The 21,407-nt window shown below is 40.0% G+C and overlaps 1 pseudogene; it reads right to left on the reverse strand.

Annotated features, from left to right (window-relative positions):
• Positions 1-20,517: 20,517 nt before the first annotated feature.
• LOC125356920 lies at positions 20,518-21,189 on the reverse strand (annotated as a pseudogene).
• Positions 21,190-21,407: the final 218 nt, after the last annotated feature.

Raw genomic sequence — 21,407 nt, forward strand, 5'->3', positions numbered from 1 at the left:
GGAAGAAACACAAAATATGTTGATGAACCCAGAAGTGATAGATTTGGAGTTGGGTATTTGTTTTTTAAATCCCTGGGATGAACATGTAGGAGTTTTGCATAGACTTCAAATCTGTATACATCTGATTTGGTCTTTTCCAGTTTGGAACCCTCACCTCCTCTTCCACTCAAGATTTTCCAGGAACATCACTTTCCTACATAGACCCTGAACATGATGCCTCAATCTCCAGGGTCTAGAGGTTACTCCCAGGTGATCTCCTGACATCTTATCCCAGAATTGTCAATTCAAAATCTCCATCACCACAGAATATACTATCTTCTTGCTTGCTCTGTGGGGTAGAAGAGAAAAGCATTGAGGCTGGGCAAAGGAGATAATTTGAAAATAGAGTCTTCTCTTTTATCCTATAGAAAGTTGAGGACTTCTTTCATCATCAGCATCAGCATCACCATGGAAACAGATATTAAACACTTGTGGAACAACCAAGCCAATAGCTTTACATGGAATAATATAATCAATCTTTCTCTTAGTGCCACAAAGAATGCACCATTACCATCCCCACCGTACAAGAAAAGTAATTGAGGTTTAATTCACTGAGGACAAAGAATCTGAAAGACTAAGAATCTGAGACATAGCAATCAAAACCACAGCCTGCCATCTTACCCACTGGGCTATACTTCTCCTTATTGCCTTATTGTTCCTAGATAAAAAAAAATATGGTAAATTCCTCTCCAGGTTTGAGTTAAATATACAGTAGATGTTCAATGATATTTGTTCTTTGTAGTTCAAATGATTGGTTAGTGCTTATGATGGCCTGTTTGAAGAGTTTTTATCACCATTGCTTCTTTCCATCAGCTGATACCCTTCCCTCAGCTGGCCAGCCTGTCTTAGAAGATGTAATTGTTTTCAAGTCTCAAGACCTGGGCCACTGAGACTCTATGTGAAGAAAAGCATAGGGCAAACTTTCACTTATGGCACTTGAGTATTTTGTCAGTGGTGGGAGGGGACATAGTGGGGCTCAGATGATCAGGCAACTGCCAGCTTGAATCTATCTTAGAACTCTTTATTATTGTCTCAGAAAAACTGAAGCCAGAATGAACATCTGCCCAGACTAGTAAGAGAGGAAACTGCCTTTTTTTCTTTTAGCTAATTAATTGCTTTTTCATTTGCATCAGATGGTTCCACTTTATTGCAGTGGTTTAAATACAAGGACCTGAGAGCCTGGATTCACTCTTTCCTATATAGGGATAGTAAGTAGGGCCTTCTACCTCCCAGCTCCAGTCCCATCTTTCTCTGGCTGGGTCCTTAAAGAAGAGGATCTCATACCTACCTGTGCTGGGTGAACAGCTAGAGCAGAGAAAGGCAATATAGAAAAGTGTCAGAGCAAGAAACAATGCCCAATGACATATTTCTAGTGATCTGTTTCTGCCAACTAGGCCCCACCTCTTACTTTTGCCCATCTCCCAATAGTGCCATCATATTATGAATCCATCATGTGATTAACTTATGCATTAGGTCAAAGCTCTTAAGATACAATTGTCTCATGATGCAAATGATGCTCTCAAAGACACATCCAGAGAGGCAGTTACTCTTCTAGGACCTAGGTGATTCTCAATCCAACCAAGTTGATCAAGATTAACTATTATAGCTGGCTTGTTCTTCCTTAAAGGAGTGAGCATCAGACTCAGAGACCTTTGCAACCTACAAGTTTGGAAGTGGAGTGCACATGGCTCAGTGGAGTTTATTTGGATTCATCCATGATGCATCAAAACAACACCTTTCATGCTATAAGATATAAGTGCTGTGATTACTTAGAAGGGCTAACTCACCATCCCAAAATAAATAAAAATAAATAATGGGATCCAGGAACTCGGTAGTTGAATGTGAGAGAGTGACATCAAGAGGATATGGTTAGACAAATGAAAAGAGGAAGAAAGGGGAAATAGCGTCATAAAATTCAATGCATATCCTACAAAATTAAGAAAATTGAGGAAAGGTGTGGGGTTGGGAGAGATAGGAGAGAATGATGAAAAGGATGACAATGATCAAGATGCATTGTATTCACATGTTACTTTGTTGAATGGCAATTGCTTCATACAACTACTTAAAGATATCAGAAAGAATGATGTTTTACCATTTGTAAAGAAATGGAAGGACTTGGAAAAATTATTTAAGCAAAGTAAACTAGACCCCTAGAAACATGGGTTGCATGTTTTCCCTCATATGTTGTAATTAGCATGTGCCGATAAACCTACAAGTAAACACACTGTATGGTAAAAGACCAAAAAACGACATGTAGACATGATAAATTATACATGATTCTAGACATTCACACAATGAAGCCAGAAGAGGATATTCTTAGGAGAGGATCACAAAGGCTCAATAGCTATGTGCATATGATCATATAAAATGATGCTTATCAAAATGAACTCCAAGAAATGGAAACAAGAGCTTTTTTGTTATTTTGCTTTTTTCCCTCTCTTTTGTTGCTGTTTTTGTTTTCTGTACCTTTTGTCTTATATGTAAGTTTATCTGTTTGGGGGAGGGGAGGAGGATACAAAAATGGTGGGACAAAGGGTGAAAAAATGCAGCAGTGATATTCAATAAACACTATGTTGGAAATAATGCAACTTGTGGAGGAAGGAGGTCAGGAGGGAAAATCTGGGGAAAAAGGAGGGAAGAGGTGACACTGTTCAAAAAGAAACATACTCATTGCCTGACTTATATAACTGTAACCCTCTGTACATCACCTTTACAATAACAATTTTTAAAATGTTAGAAAAAATAATAAAATGATTAGGATAGCAAAAATGGGAATAACGTAAAAAGTAAAAGAAAAAAGATATGAAGATGTACTTATGCTTTTCAGCCTAGGGGTGTGTGTGTGTGTGTGTGTGTGTGTGTGTGTGTGTGTGTGTGTGTGTGTGTGTGTATTGGTCATGGGAAAGAGTAAGATGGCAGGTACGATCAATTCAAAGCAGTGAGAGAACTCAAAATAGTATATGTTCAAGGACAAAATGTTCTATCATCATTCAGAGAGAGCTGTTTGGAGTGAAAAATCCAAAGAAATAAAAAGAAACTGAATACCTATGGGAAGAATTATATGTACATGGAGGTGGCAGCAAGAAAGGTTAAGACTCAAGGTCGAGTCTGGGCTGGAGTCTTCTTCCCTAGCCAGGGATCATATGGGGGAATTCACTATTCCCTCTTCTCAACATTTTTTTTTTTTTTTACCAGTCCTGGGGCTTGAACTCAGGGCCGGAGCACTGTCCCTGGCTTCTTTTTGCTCAAGGCTAGTACGCTACCTCTTGAGCCACAGTGCCACTTCTGCCTTTTTCTGTTTATGTGATGCTGAGGAATTGAACCCAGGGCTTCCTGCATGCTAAGGAAGCACACTACTGCTAAGCCACATTCCCATCTCCTTCCAACATTTTTTCCAGAGACTTCATGGTGTTTCAAACCAGAGTTCCACCGACTGGTCCCTACATATAATTCCCCAAGGCTTCTTCTCACCCTTGACAGTTTTATCCCTTTAGGCCAGTGTCCTCCTTTAAAACAGTAATGTTCTTAAAACAGGGGGCTATTGGTCATTTACTGGCACAGAAAGCATGCTCAATAAATGTGTTGCACAAATGAATGAATGTAAACATCACTGGGGGCAAGGTTGAATGAGTTGATGGATTTTAGAATGAAATACAACTGTTTATCTCAGGCATTCTAAATGTTTTCAGCTGGCTAGGTGTGATATCTTGAGCCTACATTGATTATTCAGTCATTAATGTTTTCCCCAAATATTTGTTGGAAGTCTGTTGCATTCCAGATACTGTTATAGGAGCTTAGGATTCAATAGTGATAACACAGATAGCCTTGCCCAAAGTCAACTGATATTCCTGTGAGAGACTTACAGTCAGATCTGCTACAGATTTGTAGAGTCTAGAGCAACATGGAAATGGGTGACTTCGAGTTTAGACATCCAACAAGACAAAACAAAACATAATGGTATTGTTAAAGGTACTAAAGTATAAGACTGGATATGTAGGTCAGTGGTAGAAGATCCGTTTAGGATGCTTTAGGCCCTGGGTTCAAGTAACAGCACTATCAACAACAACAACAAAGTACAACAACAACAAAAACCCTTTTTCCTCAATCTCCCTCTCAACTTTGCTTTGCATCTTTTAATTTACTATTTAAAGGTCTCTCAAAACTAGCATTTAACCATTATCATTGTGATTTTGACCATGTATCTTTATAATGTATAAGGCTAGTTTTAAATGTAAAACAAGAGGATATAGTGAAATAATAGCTCGTATTTTCGAGCTTATAGATGCAGATGGACTTAATTTTTCTTTCCAGAACAGTAGAAGCTGCATAAAGCTAATTTAATTATTTTTTTAAATTTCATTCCTTCTCTGTACATCAGTTTGATAATAAAAATTTGAAAAAAAACTTGAACTAATCAATAAATGTTTAAAAAAATTCATTCCTTGTTATATAGCATTCTATCAGCAATCTCTACCTTTAGTTTATGGCGGAATAAGGAAAGAATAAAAGAAAAGAAGACATGGGTTGCCTTCTCTATTTCCTTCTCTGCAGTTATTTCCAATGTATATCTGTGTGTATGTACATGTGCATGCATGTGCACACTTGCTCACCCATGCAGGTGCTATTTAGGCACTAGCAATACTCAGAATACAAAAGAATTTGCCTTAAATTCAGAAAGAACACAGTGGTGCTCCTAAAACTGAACAAGAAATTGGATCCTATCCTGCCTGACTCGTGTTACTTACCTGTGTAATGTTAAAATTGGTTTGGAATGCACTTTTCTAGAAGCAATGTATGTTTTATAAAGAGCCACAAAAGGTTTCACCCTCTCTCCACTTTGTCTTGTTCAGTACACTTATTTTTAAAAGAGAACTCTAGAAAGCTCATATTTCATAGATGCTTTGCCTCATAAAAACTTATATTTAGAATATATATACACATATTTGTATATATGTATATGCATCTGTATACACTAATGTGGCTCAATGATTGCACACATTAAAGAATTCTTGACTAAAATCAGTATATATATACATATATATACCTGTAATCCTAGCTATGCATGAGGCTGAGATCTGAGGATTGTGGCTCAAAGTCAGCCAGGGCAGAAAAGTCCACAAGACTCTTATTTCCAATTAACCAATTAGGTGCTTGCAGCTCAAAGTGGTAGAGTGCTAGCCCTGAGTGAAAGAGCTTAGGAATTGCACCCAGGCCCTGAATTCAAGCCCTATGACCAACTACAACAACAATAAGATATATATATATATATATATATATATATATATGGATATATATATGGATATATATGGATATATATATATATGGATGCTGGTGACTCGTGCCTATATTTCCTTCTAGCTTACTCAGGAGGCTGAGATCTGAGGATCACAGTGTGAAGCTAGCCCAGGCAGGAAATGCTATGACTCTTATCTCCAATTAACCAGCAAAAAGCTAGAGTTGTGGTTCAAGTGCTAGGAGCACTAGTCTTGGTTAAATAAAGCTAAGGGACAATGTACTAAGGCCCTAAGTTGAAGCACAGCACTGGTATTCACACAAAAAACACTATATGGGAGTGGGGGACCAAGGTACTAGGGTGATATGAAAGCTTATGTGATGATGCATGTGGGTGGTAAGGGTGAGGCTCAAGTTGGGATGTGTGTGTGGGGGGGAAGTGCATGTGGTATGGAAGGGTGGTATATGCATGTGTGTGTGTGTGTGTGTGTGAAAGAGAGCGAGAGAGAGCGAGAGAGAGATGAGAAATTTATGGTAGTGGTGTATTTGTGTATGTGTGCATTGTGAAAGGAATATTTTGAAAATTTCCAGCACACTTTTCCTCTGGGCCATGTAGCCCATATCTTATGTTCCCGTGAAACACCACTTTATTCTCAAGTTCGTCTAAGTTAAATACCATGCAGCTTTTTGACATTCATAAACAAAACCAGTGGTTTTTATCTGAGTCAAGTGTTCCCTAGGGGTTTTATTTTTTTCCTCCTCTTCTTCCTGTAAATCCATTTTATGCGTTGGAGTTAGAAAATGACATCTTGTTACATCATGTTAGACAGCATCATAATTTTTTCCAGCAAACCACTTCCAATCTGGCCAGGCAGACATATCTGAACAAAGACAGACAACCTGGTGTAAATAAAGGATCAGATTGGGGTCCCTCAGGAGGGACCCAGGGGAGGGGCTCTGTTTCAAATCTGAGACTGACTGGCTGCTTTACATTCCAATTCCTTAGAAAGGGGATGGAGAGAGAGAGAGGCTTCTGCAGGCTCACAGACCTTTCATCCACACACTGCAGCTTCTCTCTGCTGAAGATGAAGACACCTATTGAGGGATGGCTCCCTGCAGGGTAGGGAGAATGGGGGAGATTGATGGCTGGCCTGAGCTCTTTTCTATACTTTGCACAGGTCAGGCCTGTTTTTTTGCTTTCCAGCTGCAGCTGCTATTTATAGTTCTGTCTCTGCTATTCTGCCTGTGACCCCTGTGGTCAGCTCAAGGTCTGTGTTTAAAAGAGTTGTTATGGACTCAAGTTCAAGCCCACCCTGAAGGCTTTCCTTTAGCAGTCTGCAGTCTGGAGCTCAGCCACAGGGCTTCCCCATTTCCTCCTCACCCTCTGATACACTGCATCTGACTGGGCATCTGGGCTCCCTCTGCCCTGGTGTATATCTATACCCCAACTTGTGCTGCAGCCAGGGCTTGTTCTGGTTGGAAATTGTGCAGTGTCTTTCAGATCTTCCTGTGAGTGATACATGAATGTGCCCCTTCCAAAGCAATATATCACCATGTCAATGCTGGGTCTGAAAATACTCACTGGCTCATTAGCTATGATGCCTAAATAACAAAGGCACAAAACATTAGGATCTATAAAGTAATAGAGGGTCAAGAATCTTGGACTTTGATCCAGGTGGCCCAAGATTGAATCGTAATTCTAAACTTTATGATATTGTTCAAGTCAGTGAAACTCTCTGAACTTTCCTTCCATGTGCAAAGAGAATACCTACTTTATAGGAATGCTGTGAAGACTAAGGTGAGATCTTGCATGCATGTAAGTATTCTGGAAATTTCTTTACTTTCATATTCTGCTACTGCAACTTTTTATTTGTCTCAAAAGAATATAGCAAGAAATATAAATGAAGCCAAGTATCAGTGACTCTCACCTGTAATCCTAGCTACTCAAGAGGCTGAGCTCTGAAGATCAAAGTTTGAAGCCAGTTTGGACAGACAAATCTTTGAGTCTCTTACCTCCTGTTAACAAGCAAAAAACTAGAACTGGGCATGGCTCAGTGGTATTGTCAGATGTGAGTGAAAGACAGTATGAGGCCCTGAGTTCCAGCCCCAGTACAGCACAAAAAAGGAAGAAATAAAGCATTATAAATGACAAGGAATTGAGTTACTCTGGAGATAACAGATAACAAAATTTCTAGATGTAACTTCATCAGCCAGTTAAGAGAGATGGTTCTTTCTTTTTTTTACTTTGGGCCTGGGCATTATCCCTGAGCTCTTCAGCTTAAGGCTAGCATTCCCCCACTTGAGGCATAAGGCCACTTCTGGTTTTCTGGTAGTTAAGTGGAGGTAAGAGTCTTATGGACTTTCTTGCCCAGGTTGGCTTTGAACCATAACCCTCAGATCTCTGCCTCCTGAGTAGCTAGGATTACAGGCATGAGCCACCAACATCTGGCTTGGTAATTTCTTTTTTCTTTTTTTTAATAGAAATACTTGAGGTTGAAACTTACTAGGTATTTGTAAATACTTTGCATTTAACACCAGTCAATAAAAATTAATTGAATATAGAGTCAGCAACAGAGATATTAAAAGAAATAAACAAAACATGAAAACAAAAAAGAGAAACTAGATCAATACAGAACTCAATCTCACCATACAAATTTAAAATTACGATAAGAGAAAAACAAAGACTACTTAATAACAAGTGGAAATAGTCATACATTTGGAAAATGATTTCAAGAAATACTTCATATCATAAAGGAGATTCCAATTTGGCTAAAACTTGTATGTATAAGTAGATAAATTATAGAGAAAAACTTTTAAAAAAAGAAAAGAAAATCAGGATAGAGAATTTGCAGGATCAGTGGAGAAATAACTTCTCAATTTTGAGGCAATAGAAGAAATCACTGAAATTGACAGGCATTATACTAGACTGATTTTCTGTGGCCGTGACTGAGAAGAAAACAACATAAAGGGAGAAGTTCTTTGTTTTGACTCATTGTTTCAGAGCTTCTATTCTCTAGTCCTGGGACTGGTTGATTTTGTCAGCAGATGAGTCATTGGAAAGGCGGAACATCACAGCAATAAGAGCATGTGGTAGAGGCTACTCACCTCATGGTGGACAGGAAACAGAGAGCCATAACCAGATGGGGCTAGGGAAAGGTATGACCTCCAATAACATTTGCTCAGTGATTTACTTCCTCTAACCAAACTCTATCTGCGACAGTTCCACCAGTCTATTTAAAATTTGAATCCATTAATGGACTAATCAATTCATAAAGGCGAAGACTTTATGATCCATTTACCTCCCTAAAGTCCATCATCTGGCAAAGAAGCCCCCAGTACATCTCCCTGTAGAAGACATTGAATATGCAAGCCATCAAGATACAGATAAACATTGTTAAGAGCTCTCCAACAGTGAAAATGGGTCCCTCTACTGCACAGTGCTGACAGAAGTTTGGAGAAATACTTTTATCAATCAGGGCAACATGATATTTATAAATTACTTATTAAAAATGAAAACAAATAGGTGGATGTAAAGATGAGCAAATAATTTAAAAAGAAATTGCAGATTGCCTGTAAACTCAATGGAAAAGTCTTATCTATAATTTTTTAAATGTAGATTTAAGCAACATTGAAGGGTCAGTTTACATCATTAAGTCAGAAGTTAAAATGTGACATTCTTAGAACTCATTTGGAAAACAAAGTGATGGTTCATATTAAAACTACTTACAATCACACTTTCTAAGCTAGATATTGCTCTCCTCAAGAAAGAAATCAGCAAGAAAAAAAAGCTACATGATTAAATTTTGTACACTGGGGTTAAAAAAATCAAATGCTCAATATAAGAAACATAACAAAGAAAAAATATGATTATGAGAATTTAAGAATACAAGTATTAAAAATTATACACATGGATATACAGAAAATACAGAGAAAATAAAGATATATAGAAATATAATTAAATATAGAAAGCATTTGTGAAAAAATAATAAAAATTTAGTATTTTACAAATATATTAATTATGGATGTATAAAATGTGTTATTCATTTGGACAAAGCCAGATGAAGACATGCAAAATATGAGTCAAGAGCAGCATCTGGAAAATTATGACTTTTGTTAGATAAAAGATTCCTTAGTTTTATTGACTTTGGCTTAGGAAAAAAAATGAAATTAAAAAATACTAATTGATAAACAAAAGTCACATATATTTATGATATATGGCATGATTTTTTTTTTACCAGTCCTGGGGCTTGAACTCAGGGCCTGAGCACTGTCTCTGGCTTCTTTTTGCTCAAGGTTAGCACTCTACCTCTTGAGCCACAGTACTACTTCTGGCTTTTTCTGTTTATGTGGTACTGAGGAATCAATCCCGGGCTTCGTTCATGCTAGGCAATCACTCTACCACTAAGCCACATTCCCAGCCCAGCATGATGTTTTGATATACAACACACTGCTCTTAGCAACTTTCGAGAATATCCTAAATAGTTTTTGAACCAAAGTCTTCATGGTACACAATAGGTCTCCTACCTTATTCCTCTTTTTAACTGAAACTTTGTGTCTTTGACCAACATCTTCCAGCCTCCTCTACCATTAACCCCACCACTGGTAGCCAACATTTCAGTTTCTGTAACTTGGGATTTTTCACACTTTACATATAAGTGAGATGATTATTGTCCTATGCCTGGTTTAGTTCATTTGACATTAAGTCTTCTATGTTGTCAAAAGTAACAAGATTTCCTTCCTTTTTCCTGAAGGTTGAATTACATTAAATACGTATGGCACATTTTCTTTATCATTATCTGTTGATGCAGTTGCTTCCATGTATTGGTTATTGGGACTGTCCTTGCAATGAGCACAGAAGTGCAAATGTCTCTGATGTTTTGACTTTAACTTTTGTGTCAATATCTTACAATGAAGTCCAGGACGTCCTAGATCTTAACATTCTTTTATTTCAGCCTTCCAAGTGCTGGGGTTATAGATGTGCATTATAATGCTGGGCTGAACTACTGATTTCATTTTCCCTGGATATACCTAGTAATGCTATATCCACTGAACCTTTTTTTTTAATTTTATTTTTGTAGAGAAAGTGTTCTACTGTTTCCATAATGGCTGTTATAATTTACATCTGCATTGATAAGCTACAAGGGTTCCTTTTGTTCACATCCTATGACCCTTTGTTATTGACATATCTCATTGTGGTTTTGATTTCCATTTTCCTGGTTATTAATGACCTTGGATATTATTTCATATAGCTGTTAGCCATTTGTATGTCTTCCTTTAAAAATGTCTCTTCAGTGGACAATTACAGTATTCATACAATATTCATATGTGAAAATGAAACCAGGTAACTTGAGGGGATGGGTAGGGTTAGGAAAGATGAGGAAGAATAATGGAAGGGGTGGCATAGATCAAGAAGCATTGTACTCATGAATTGACACAAATTGAAACCCTTTTGTACAACTATGACAGATAAATTAAAATTATTCAAGTCTTTTTTTTTTTGTAGTGTCTGTGATTAAGCCTAGGGTTTTATACATGTTAGGCAAATGCTCTACCTCGAGCTACATCTCCTTACTGATATTCCTATATTTAAATTGGATTGTTTGTTTCTTTAGTTTTGAGTCATATGAACTCCTTACATATAATTTTGGATAGGAATGAAATCAAAAAGCAGAAAAAAAGCTCTCTCCATATTGATCCAAATTTACATTTTAGGTTTATTCTTATTTTAGTTCTTGCTGTTTCTATTTTTGACCTGCTGCTTATGGGCAAATTTTTCCATCACCCAGCCCCAACTCCTCCATGGTTCAAATTCCAATTACCTGACTGTCTATTGGCTTTCTGAGGTAGCATTCTGTATTGTCACTGCTCTGGCAGAACACCAGGAGAGAAATATTCCTTCCAATCATAGTAACTCTATGATTCCCCGATTCCCTTCTTCTATTCGGTAACAGTATCCTTCTTGGCCCAATGGTATACATTTTGGAACATCAGGTATATTCAACCCTGGACATGTGTTCAGTTGTCTCAGGACAGTGAGGAGAGAATGAAGACTGGATACTTACAAATAGATAGTCTAAGCATTTGCAATTTACTTGAAACAGGTTGAGAGAAAATGCCAGAAAGAATTAAGTGATTTCTCTCATTCCTCTTCCTTTCTATTTTTTAGCTCCTTACTAGGGCCAACCTTTGAGTCACTGTTCCTTTCTGTAAGTTGACCCTATGTACACCTGCAACTCATTTCAACAATCTTTTAGTGTCATGGGCTGTTTCAGGCACACAGTTTATTTTACAAAGATGAATGAGATACAGTCTCAAGGAGCTGTTATCTAATAGGAAAGTATATATTAAGCCAAAAAATGCTTTCCCTATATAAATGTACTAAGTATTATTTCTGGCATCATATTCTGGGAAATCAAAGAAGGTGCCAGCCCAAAATGGAAATTCAGAGATGGCACAAATGAGGTGAATGAGGAGGGGTTGTGGAGGGTGTGGCAGAATGGGATGGGATTTCGTAGAGGGTGTTTGAGATAGAGTGGACAGTGGTAGCCTGAAAGACAGCAAGTACAGTGAACATACGGAGAACTAGTTTTCAGCTCCATGGTGGTTTCAAAAAATTGAGTTAGTGTCTGACAGAATATACATCTGATTGGTCCTTTTAATCATTTTGTTCTGCCATAGAAGGCCCCCTCTCTCAGTAAGCACACAGGGTTTCTCTTCAGTTCTTGGTCTGGTTTTCACTCCTGTCCTTTTCCTTGGACCTTCTGTAATTATTCTTCTGGCTGTTGGCTCAGATGTATCTGTGTTGTTCTTTACTTTTCATGGCTCTTTTCTGTTCTCCCTAATAGTGTTTACTCTCCCTACATCCTCATACCTTGGCTCCACATGAACACTTTTTGGCTATTTCATTCAACTTCAGCTCTCTGTGTGTTCACTGAATTGAGAATTCTCTACAAAGTTGTACCCATTTTCAGTGCAGAGTAACCACTCACAGATAAGAAATGATTCTCATTTTTACTTAACTTACAATGGGTTTCTCTATTGTGGAGGGCTGGAAAAATCATCTTTCTCTGTCTGTACATGTGATCAGAAACAAGTCACACAACTTATCTCCTAACTAGCTAGGTTCATATAATCATTTCAAATGTTTATGATACTTGGAACACTTGAAACATTTGTGAAAATGTTCAATCTCACCTGCTGTTGACTTTCCCTGGATGGAGTCTGAGGTATGTAGAAAGAAGTCAGTCAAGGCAATTGCTATGTTTTAAAAATTCTTGGCATTACTAGCTTTCTATATCTCAGTGTGGACAAATGAATTTATGCCAAGTGATGAATTCAAGAAAGTTACTGTTTTAAAAAAGAACAAGAAATTGATTTTGTTTACCAAGAGTTCTATAAGTCTTCAATAGGGAAAGAATAATCACAAAAATCCATCTGGGACAACTTGACATCCAGAATGAATTTGAACTTTCACCTTATACTATATAAAAACATTAGCTCAAAATAATTTTTACAATCTGACATATAAGAGCCAAAACTGTAAATCCATTAGAGGGAAACATAGACATAAATTTTCATAAACTTGGATTAGCAATGGTTTCTTGGGTATGACATAAAAATAGAAGCAATAAGAGAGAAAATAGATAAAGTGGGCTTCATCAGAATCAAAAACCTGTTCATCAAAGGCCACTATCAAGACAATTGAAAGAACTCAACCCACAGAACGTGAGAAAACCTTTGCAAGTAATATATTACTTGCCTATTTCTCAGAACATAAAAATAGCTCTTACAATTCAACAACAAAAGACATATGACCCAATTAGAAATGGACAAAGGCATTTCTCCAAAAAACATACAAATAGCCCCATAAGTGCCTAAGAACATTCTAAATATCATCACTATAAAGGAAAAATGCAATTCAAAACCAAAATGAATTACATTGTCTTTTACACCTATTAGGATAAACTATAATAACAAAAAATAAACAGAAAATTACAAGAATTGCTAAGGATGTGATGAGGAGAATTAGGGCCCTCCTACATTGCTAGTGGGGCTGTAAAAATGGCACAGCTGCTCTGGAAAACGTTCTGGCAGTTTCTCAAAAAGTTAAACATGTGAAACATAGAATTACCAATAACCCCGCATTTCCACTCATAAATATATACACAAGAGAATTGAAAACATATGTCCACACACAAAACCTTGTACATGAATGTTCAAAGCAGCATTATTCATCATAGCCCCCAAATGGAAGCAATCCAAATGCCCATCAACTGATGAATGGATAAACAAAATGTGGTATCTCATACAACAGAATATTATTCAACCATAAAAAGAAATGAAGTATTGATAATGTTACCACATGGGTGAACCTTCAAAACATTATGCTAAGCATAAGAAGCCAGACACAAAGAGCCACATATTGCATAATTCCATTTATGTGAAATGTCCAGAAGAGATGAATCCACAGAGACAGAAAGTAGGTTAGTGTTTCCCTAGGGCAGAGAGCAGGAGACAGGGAAGGTGGAGACAGAGGTTTGTTTTAAGGGGGATAAAAATGTTCTGAAACCACTAAACTATCTACCTTAAAAAGTATATGTTTTATGTTTTGTGAATTTAATCTCAAGAGGATAAAATAATGAAGAGGTTCTGTACACTTAACTGCACTAGATTTCAGCTAGCCCTCACTGTGACCATAATTGACATGGTATAATTTGAGAAGCACATTATGTGCTGGGCTCTCAACTGGACATACATAGGTAGAGAAAAATGCTCATAAGATATTAGCTGTGTTCCTAAAGTGTGCATGCATATAGGCCTCATAGACCTCACACTTAACTAACTGTGCAATACAAGCCTGGAAATAATATGTACCCCAGTGGAGAGAAGGGCTTGTAGGTCCTCCTAAGTTTTCTTGCTTTGTCCACATCTTGAGTAGTCTGAACACAAGTATATCCGACTCACAGCTTGCTAATACATGGTAATATCTTCACTTTGGCAACCCCTCTTTACTGCACTATATACATCCACCTACTTGTCAGACAGCTAGACCCTCATGCCCTCTTGAAGAGGCTCTTGCTCCAGGGATGAAAAGCGAAGGGTAGGAAGAGACTCGTCCTGTTCTGGGAAGAGTTATTCCATTCAACCCCTTGGGCAACTGGCTATATTTGGCTTGTATTTGGATGGAAAGCCCATTGCCTGGAGATGGGGAGCAGGGAAAAAGGTCTCCCATAGGAGGAGTTTGGTGCCTAATGAATTGTTTAATGAGGAGTGCTAAGCAGAATGTGTTCAGGAAGAAAAGGAAGATTTCAGTCTGGAGCCCCAATGCCCCCCTGATGAAAATCTAATAGAGTGGTCCTCCCAGTGCGGGCATGCTGCTATTTGCTCCCTGCTGCACTGAATATGAGCCTGTTCTATTGTGTTCACTATTTTGTATCTTCTGGTGCACTGCAAACATGAGCTCCCGGAACAGTGGAGCTGTCACTGAAAAAGACTTTTCCCGAAAGCCTGAGATAATCTCCCTACCCAGAGATGCAGCATGATGAACCATCAGTGTCCTGAGCCTCATGTGCTTATAAGAGGTCAGGACTCAGAGACATCTGTCTCTGGCAGTTCACCTTGGGATAGACTGGTGTCCTTCCCAGGAATGGGTCTGAGTGCATCCTGCCTGGGATGCATGCCTGAGACTGGGTCTTCTGCCCTAAGACCCCAGAGCAGAGAAGACAGGCCCAGGGGCATAGTAAATACCCCCCAAGTCCAGGCAAAGAAACACAAACTTAACACTAACTTGTCCTTGAACCAGTTGATTATTTTTTTTTCCAAACTCAAGAAAACACAACTCTTCTTCTGTCACTTATCCTATGAGAGATGAATGGTCTGACAACATAGACAACGACCAGATGTGCAACGCACAGGCCAGTCTGTACTGGGAAGGGGTGAAGAGGGAGAAGGGGGAAGCAGGCCTGAATGTCATTACTTGGAAGGGCCATGGGGTCAGTGACAGTGGCAAGAAACAGATTTTTCCAGCTGCTTTCAGGCTGAGATTTGTGCTGCATAATCTGAATGCTTTTATCTGTTTCTGAAAATAGACAGGAATTTTTTCCACAGGCTGCTCCAATCTGGCTCTGAGGACGTGAGGGAGGATTGTAGGGAGACAATTGCATGTAGTCTAGTGTGTTCATTTTGTGACCCACCCCCTTCCTCTCTAGTACTTCCCCATATTGGCTCTAAAGAGCCACATTATCTGAATAGTTCTTGAGTGAGGGAGTCAGAAATGTTGGAAATACTTTCCATTCTAAATTCTGTATCATTCTTGATAGAGCAAGTGATCATTTCTTACTTTTACTTAACCTGCAAGATGAAAGGCCTTGGTGGAATCAGAAGTACTACCTACCCAGATAAAATGATTCCTTGAATCTGTATAGAACAACTTACATGGGAGATAAATGAGTTAGAAGAAAATGGCTTGATCAGCCACTGGACTTCAAAGTTTATGGTTATTATGGAGTCCACAAATCATTCTCCACCTTTGTCCTAGATTTAGACTACAAAGAAGCATCACAAATTATCTGCAGAGATCTTTTGGAAGGTTAACTCTGGATTAAATCAGAGTCTATCTCTCAGCAGCTGGTCCTTCTCATCTAAGATCAAAAGGATTTTGAACCTTCCAAGTGAACTGCTGTCAAGCAAACAGCAGGGGGATATCTAATATTATTTACATAGCATTTTCTTTTCCCAATTATATATTGGGTCCTTCATGTTAGAAGCCTGTCTTGTCAGTGTGGGAAAACAACACACACACACACACACACACACACACACACACACTAAGAATTATGTAGTCAGAGGATGAACTAGGAATAGGATAAGATGCTTTTAACCTAAAAATAAATGCATCCAGATACCATCTCTACTTATTCTGGAAGTCCTTTTCAATTGTCATTCACCCACCAACCAAGAGCAAGAAATTATTGGTACTTAGTGTGCAGTAAAGCTTGCCAACTTAGTTTCCAAGTCTCTTGGGTCTATAGGAAACTGATATTTGAGGGTGATAAGTCTGAGTAGTTTACTGGAAAACGTTCCCCTAAAATAGACCTTTTTATGAATGGAAGCAAGAAAAGAGTACTGGAATGGAAAAGAGTATTCTGGAATGCTGCCAACACCCTGTGTCTCTGAGACTCTTTCCTGGCCTTTTTCATAAAAAAGTATCATCATTAACTAAGGTACCAATGAGGAGAAAAAAGAGCAAAAATAAAAAAATGTGAGCTCACATAATTATCTCCTACAGCCACAGTCCTTCTCAGAGAACTCTCTCCATGAAGGCTTTGTCTAAGAATTCCCATTTGTGAATAAGTTTCCTATTGAGGCAGCTTGATAATAGGTGTCAAGTGAATGGCCATGTTTACCAGCACTATGGGACTCCCATACATGGTGTCATGGTTTCAGGAAGATGGTGTAGTCTGTGGCAAGGTGACTAAAATCATCTGGGTGTCTCCTAGCTGATAGACACCTGGTTATCAAGTTGAAGAATAGAAAGGCACAGCGGTCAGAGGGAGATGGAAAAAGAGATATGAAGGAGAGTGACTACAAAGAGCAGAGTAGAAAAGATAATGATGTGGAGGCAGTGAATGGCTTTTGAAAGTATTAGGACATGCCAAAGGGAAAAGGAGAGAGGGAAATTTAGCAGAGGGAATGGAATGCACACTGGTGCCTCCACTTATCTCACCCCAAGTCTCCTGAGGAACCTGAACAAACAATCTGATCTTCCCAGAGGCCTTCAAGTATAAACCAGTACAGGGCTTTGAAAGAAAGAGGAGCAGGGAGCGCGCTGGTTTCAGGGGCAAAGAAAGAAGTAGGCTGGCATCTAACTCTCTAACACAGACAGAAGCCTACAGATGAGATCATCCAGTCCTTTCTTTTTTTTTTCATTCAGATTTTTTATTTACCTTTTTCAGATCACTTTGTTACACTATTGATTTCTATGTCTTCTACTACATCAAAATACATTGGCTCTTTTCCTTTATCCAGTCCTTTCTTGTGCAAGACTGGTTTGGTGGCATAGGGGCCAGGCACTTTACCATTATTATTCCTTTTTTTTTTTTTTACTAGCACAGCTCAATGTGGACATAGTTTCTGCTTTTTTTAATATAGTAATAAATGATGCTATAGAAAAGGAAAAAAATGAAGTACAGAAAAGGGAAAAATTTAAACAGCCTTTTTTGATATACGAAAACTAAGCAAACATTTTCTTGGTCTGCTGAGAGGATATGGTGTAGAAGAAAATGCCTGAGCTTTAGTATCAGAAAGATTTAAGTTGAAGCCTACCTTTGCCATTTGGCGATCATGAATAATTGGTTTAACCTTTGAGCATCAATTTTGACATTTGTGAATTGTAGAAATGGTACGTGGGGGGGGGGGGGCTGGTAAAAAGATGTGTACAATGCCTGGCATTTGGTGGGATATTAGTAACTGTTAGCCATTATTATTCTACTTATCTCTTGGCTCCTACCAGTACTAATTTCTCTAGGCAGTGTTTTGCTAGAAGCCCTCCTTTGTGTTTTGGAAGGCCTCAAGATCATTTGGTTAAAGTCAGTTGAGGTTGCAATGGATGTCACCTGAGTCCTTGGAAGTCCTTGGCTTTCTACGCTACTGCCTCCTTACACCTGCCTGCCTATTTTACAGGTGATCCCAATGGCTCTCAAATGCATTTTCCAGAGAGACTGTTGACTCACAGGCCTTGTGTGCAATAACTCTTCAGAAGAAAAGATGAAAATAAAGATGACCCACAGGTCTCTGCATTTGTTCCTTTTATATCCATCTATGCCCTGTCCTCCACAAGTTCTGGTACAAAATAGATAATCCATCCATCTCTTGGATCTGCAGAGGGACTTATGCTCATAACTGAGCCAGTGGCTCGCTTCAACAGGTCTTCATGAGAGCCTTTTCTGCTTTCCTGGGAGGAGGCAGAAGCTTTGCCTTGCTGCTGTGGGATGTCTGACCACTCGTTGTTGTTTGTGGGAATCCATCTAATGACTGGGCAGGAAGTCATCTCAACCTTCCTTGCCCGTAAGGAGACTGGCTAGAATCTCAGAGAGAGTTCAGCTATTAATGGAACATGAGTCAACACTGAGGCCCTTACAGACCCATCCAGTATAAATGGCACGCCTTCCCCATAGACCTTGAAACATAGCTAGCAAGCCTTTGGAAAGAAAGAGGAGGTAGCCCCATCCCAGACTGTGCTTGCTTTCTGTTAAGTCAGCCTGAGTAGTTTTGCATCTTTTATGGAGCTGAGCTATCTACAGATGTAGAGTTGGAAGGGCAGAGTATTAAATACAAAGGGACAAGAAAAAAAAATCACTACTTAGGATCACATCCAGAGCCCAACCTTACCTCAGGGCTGAGTTCAACCTCAGGTCTCCCTTTCCTTTCCATTGATAGAGAAGAGTGGGCCAAATATGGCTAGGATCAAAGGGAAATCTCTCCTCTGAAAAAGAGACTCTTTCCATGACAAGAGGGGCTTGCCTTTTAGAATATTGGTACTGAGGGGCAGATGCAATTCCAGAGCCTGCTCACCTGTGGCACCCAGGCAACAAGACTTCCAGCTGGCCAGGTATTTGAAGACTAATGACACTGCAGTCTGACTATAGGGCAAGAACACTTAGTCCTCACCCAAGAGACAGCCTAGTAGGGTAGACCTCAGGGGGTACCAGGAGGCTGTTACTAGGCTCAGAGCCACTTCAGTTCCAGATAAAGAGGGATCCCTTTCTTCTCCCCTGGTAGTTCTCCAAATAACTACCTCCCTGCCTAGAATAGGAAACTAGGCTCAAGGTTGTAGAGTTTGGGAGGACGGATGTTGTCTGTCCCTCCCTTTTGTACATACTAACACAGACAGATACACATACTCACATGCACACACACACATGCAAAGATGAATCCTTGCATACAGCCTGGTTTCCACTCCTATCAGCCCAGACATTTCCTTCCAAGGCAGGGCCTTACAGCCCAGAGCTGAGCTGGTGCTGCTCTAAAAATAACCTCGTCCAATGTGATGAATGGGAAGGCATTTGCTCTCCTTTTCCTGCCTCAGCGTTGGTCCTGAATCATGTTGGGAAATGACATTCTGTTAACACAAGCACTTCTGTTTCCTCTGTGTTCTCTCACTATCCGGTGAGGGCCCTGGCCAGGACTGGCTTTCAATTTTTAAAGCCTCCCCCGGGGGTCCATTCCATACCCTTATCCAATGACATTAAGAAAGGCCATAGACAAAAAGAAAGGCCCTGTGCCTTTCAGGGGGATGCTAAAGACATGATGCGTTGCAGGCTGCACAGATTCTCCCCTCTTGAGCTAACTAGAAACCTGGACCAGGCATGCCTCTCTAGGGCCAGGAACCAGCCACCATTCACATCTGGTTTTAGGGTACTACTCAGTGAACAGTTGTGGACCAGGACATGACAGGGTTCCAGACTGAACTCAGTGACACAGGCTTGTACTAGAGATGGCTCTGATTCCTCTTGGAGCTGAACTCCTGGGGAAGTAGGCTTCTCTGTCAAATGGGGGTAGAATGCTGGAGAATTTTACAAAGCTTTCTATATAGGAGAACAGTGTCTCATGCCTATAATCCTAGATATTTAGGAGGCTGAGAAAGGGAAGGTTGTAGTTCCAGACAAGCCAAGTCAGAAAAGTTCATTAAATCCCTTTGTAACCAATAGCTGGGCACAGTCTTAGTATATGCCTGTCCTTTTACAGTTCATGAGAAGATGAGATGGGGAATCATGGCTCCAAGACTCTACTGCAATAGAGGGAAGCTGAACATGGTAGCCTGTCCTCCCATCAATGAAAGAAGTCTAAAATAGGCGAATCCGTGTCTAGGATATACTCAGGCAGAAAACAAGATCCCATTCAAAAGTAAACATGGAAAGATGAGGCTAGAGTCGTGGCTTAGTCAAAGGTCATGCTAGGCAACAAGCACAAGTCCCTCTCTCCTGTGTCCAAGAAGGAAAAGAAAGAAAGAGAAGGAAAGGAAAGAAAGGAAGAAAGAGAAGGAAAGAAATAAAGAGAGAAGGAAGGAAGGAAAGAAGGTTGATTTGTAGGCAGTTTGACTTCTTTTGACATTGGTTCTGTGAGGATGAAGCCCATCCCCTGTTTGTTTTTTTTCCAAGTGTTTTAGCATTTTATTAGCTACTATAATATAGACCCTAGAAGCTGCCTCATTCCCATCCCACCCTTCCCCTCCCCCCACTATGGGGGTCAGGCCTTCCCAGGAGCTCCTGCCTTTGCTGCCTGGGCCTGTTGAAACTCCTGCTGAAGCTGGGCTAGTCTCCCTCTGTTGTTCGGACTGCCGCTCAAGGTCTCGAAGCTGGGATTCATATCGCTTATCTGTGATATAGTCCAGCCTCGTTCCCACGGTGGCCCGGGCCTCTCCCAGCTCCTGTTTGACCAGCACTGGACCCAGTAGTTTAAAGACCACATTGGACCCATCTAGCAGGGCCAGCTCCTCCTTCACGATGTTATTTTCTGTTAGTTGTGCCTCAAGCTTCTGCCTTCCTGACATGGACTTACACAAGTCTTTCTGTAGCTGCTGGTATTTCTCCACTTCTCCCTGCAGCTTCTTTTGGATCAGCTCGGCCATGGCGAGGATGAAGGTCTGCGGGGAGCCAGGAGGGGAGCGCTGGGTCTCAAGCTCGGGAAAGGTACCCGAGATCCCTTTTCTGGTCTGGCGGTCTCCCTTCTGTATTAGAAACCCGGAAGTAAACAGGGAATGCTGGGAAAAGACCACGCCTGAAGCTGCTTCATGCACCGCTGCCGGGAAATGTAGTTCTGGAATGTTCCGCGAGTGTCACTCTGCTTCAGAGAGCGGACTCGAGACCCTTTAGGTGAGATCATAAGACTAATCTGGAAGAAGGCTCTGCATCGTTTCCTGGTCCCCGGCAACGTTCATTCCTTCAGTCGTAAACTGTAGCTCTGGAGAGCCGGCCCCGCCCGCCACAGGCGGTGCCCTCACTCAAGATGGCCCCATCCCCTGGTTTGTCTTCATAGCCTTCTTAATCCCTAATCTGGGTGCTTGGCTCAGAAGAAGTTTTTAAAAAGTGATTTAGGGTTCAAAAAGAACCCAGAGAGGCTCAGTGGAAGAACTGGAG

The sequence above is a fragment of the Perognathus longimembris genome, chromosome 8 (assembly GCF_023159225.1).
Source record: "Perognathus longimembris pacificus isolate PPM17 chromosome 8, ASM2315922v1, whole genome shotgun sequence".
Classification (NCBI taxonomy): domain Eukaryota; kingdom Metazoa; phylum Chordata; class Mammalia; order Rodentia; family Heteromyidae; genus Perognathus; species Perognathus longimembris.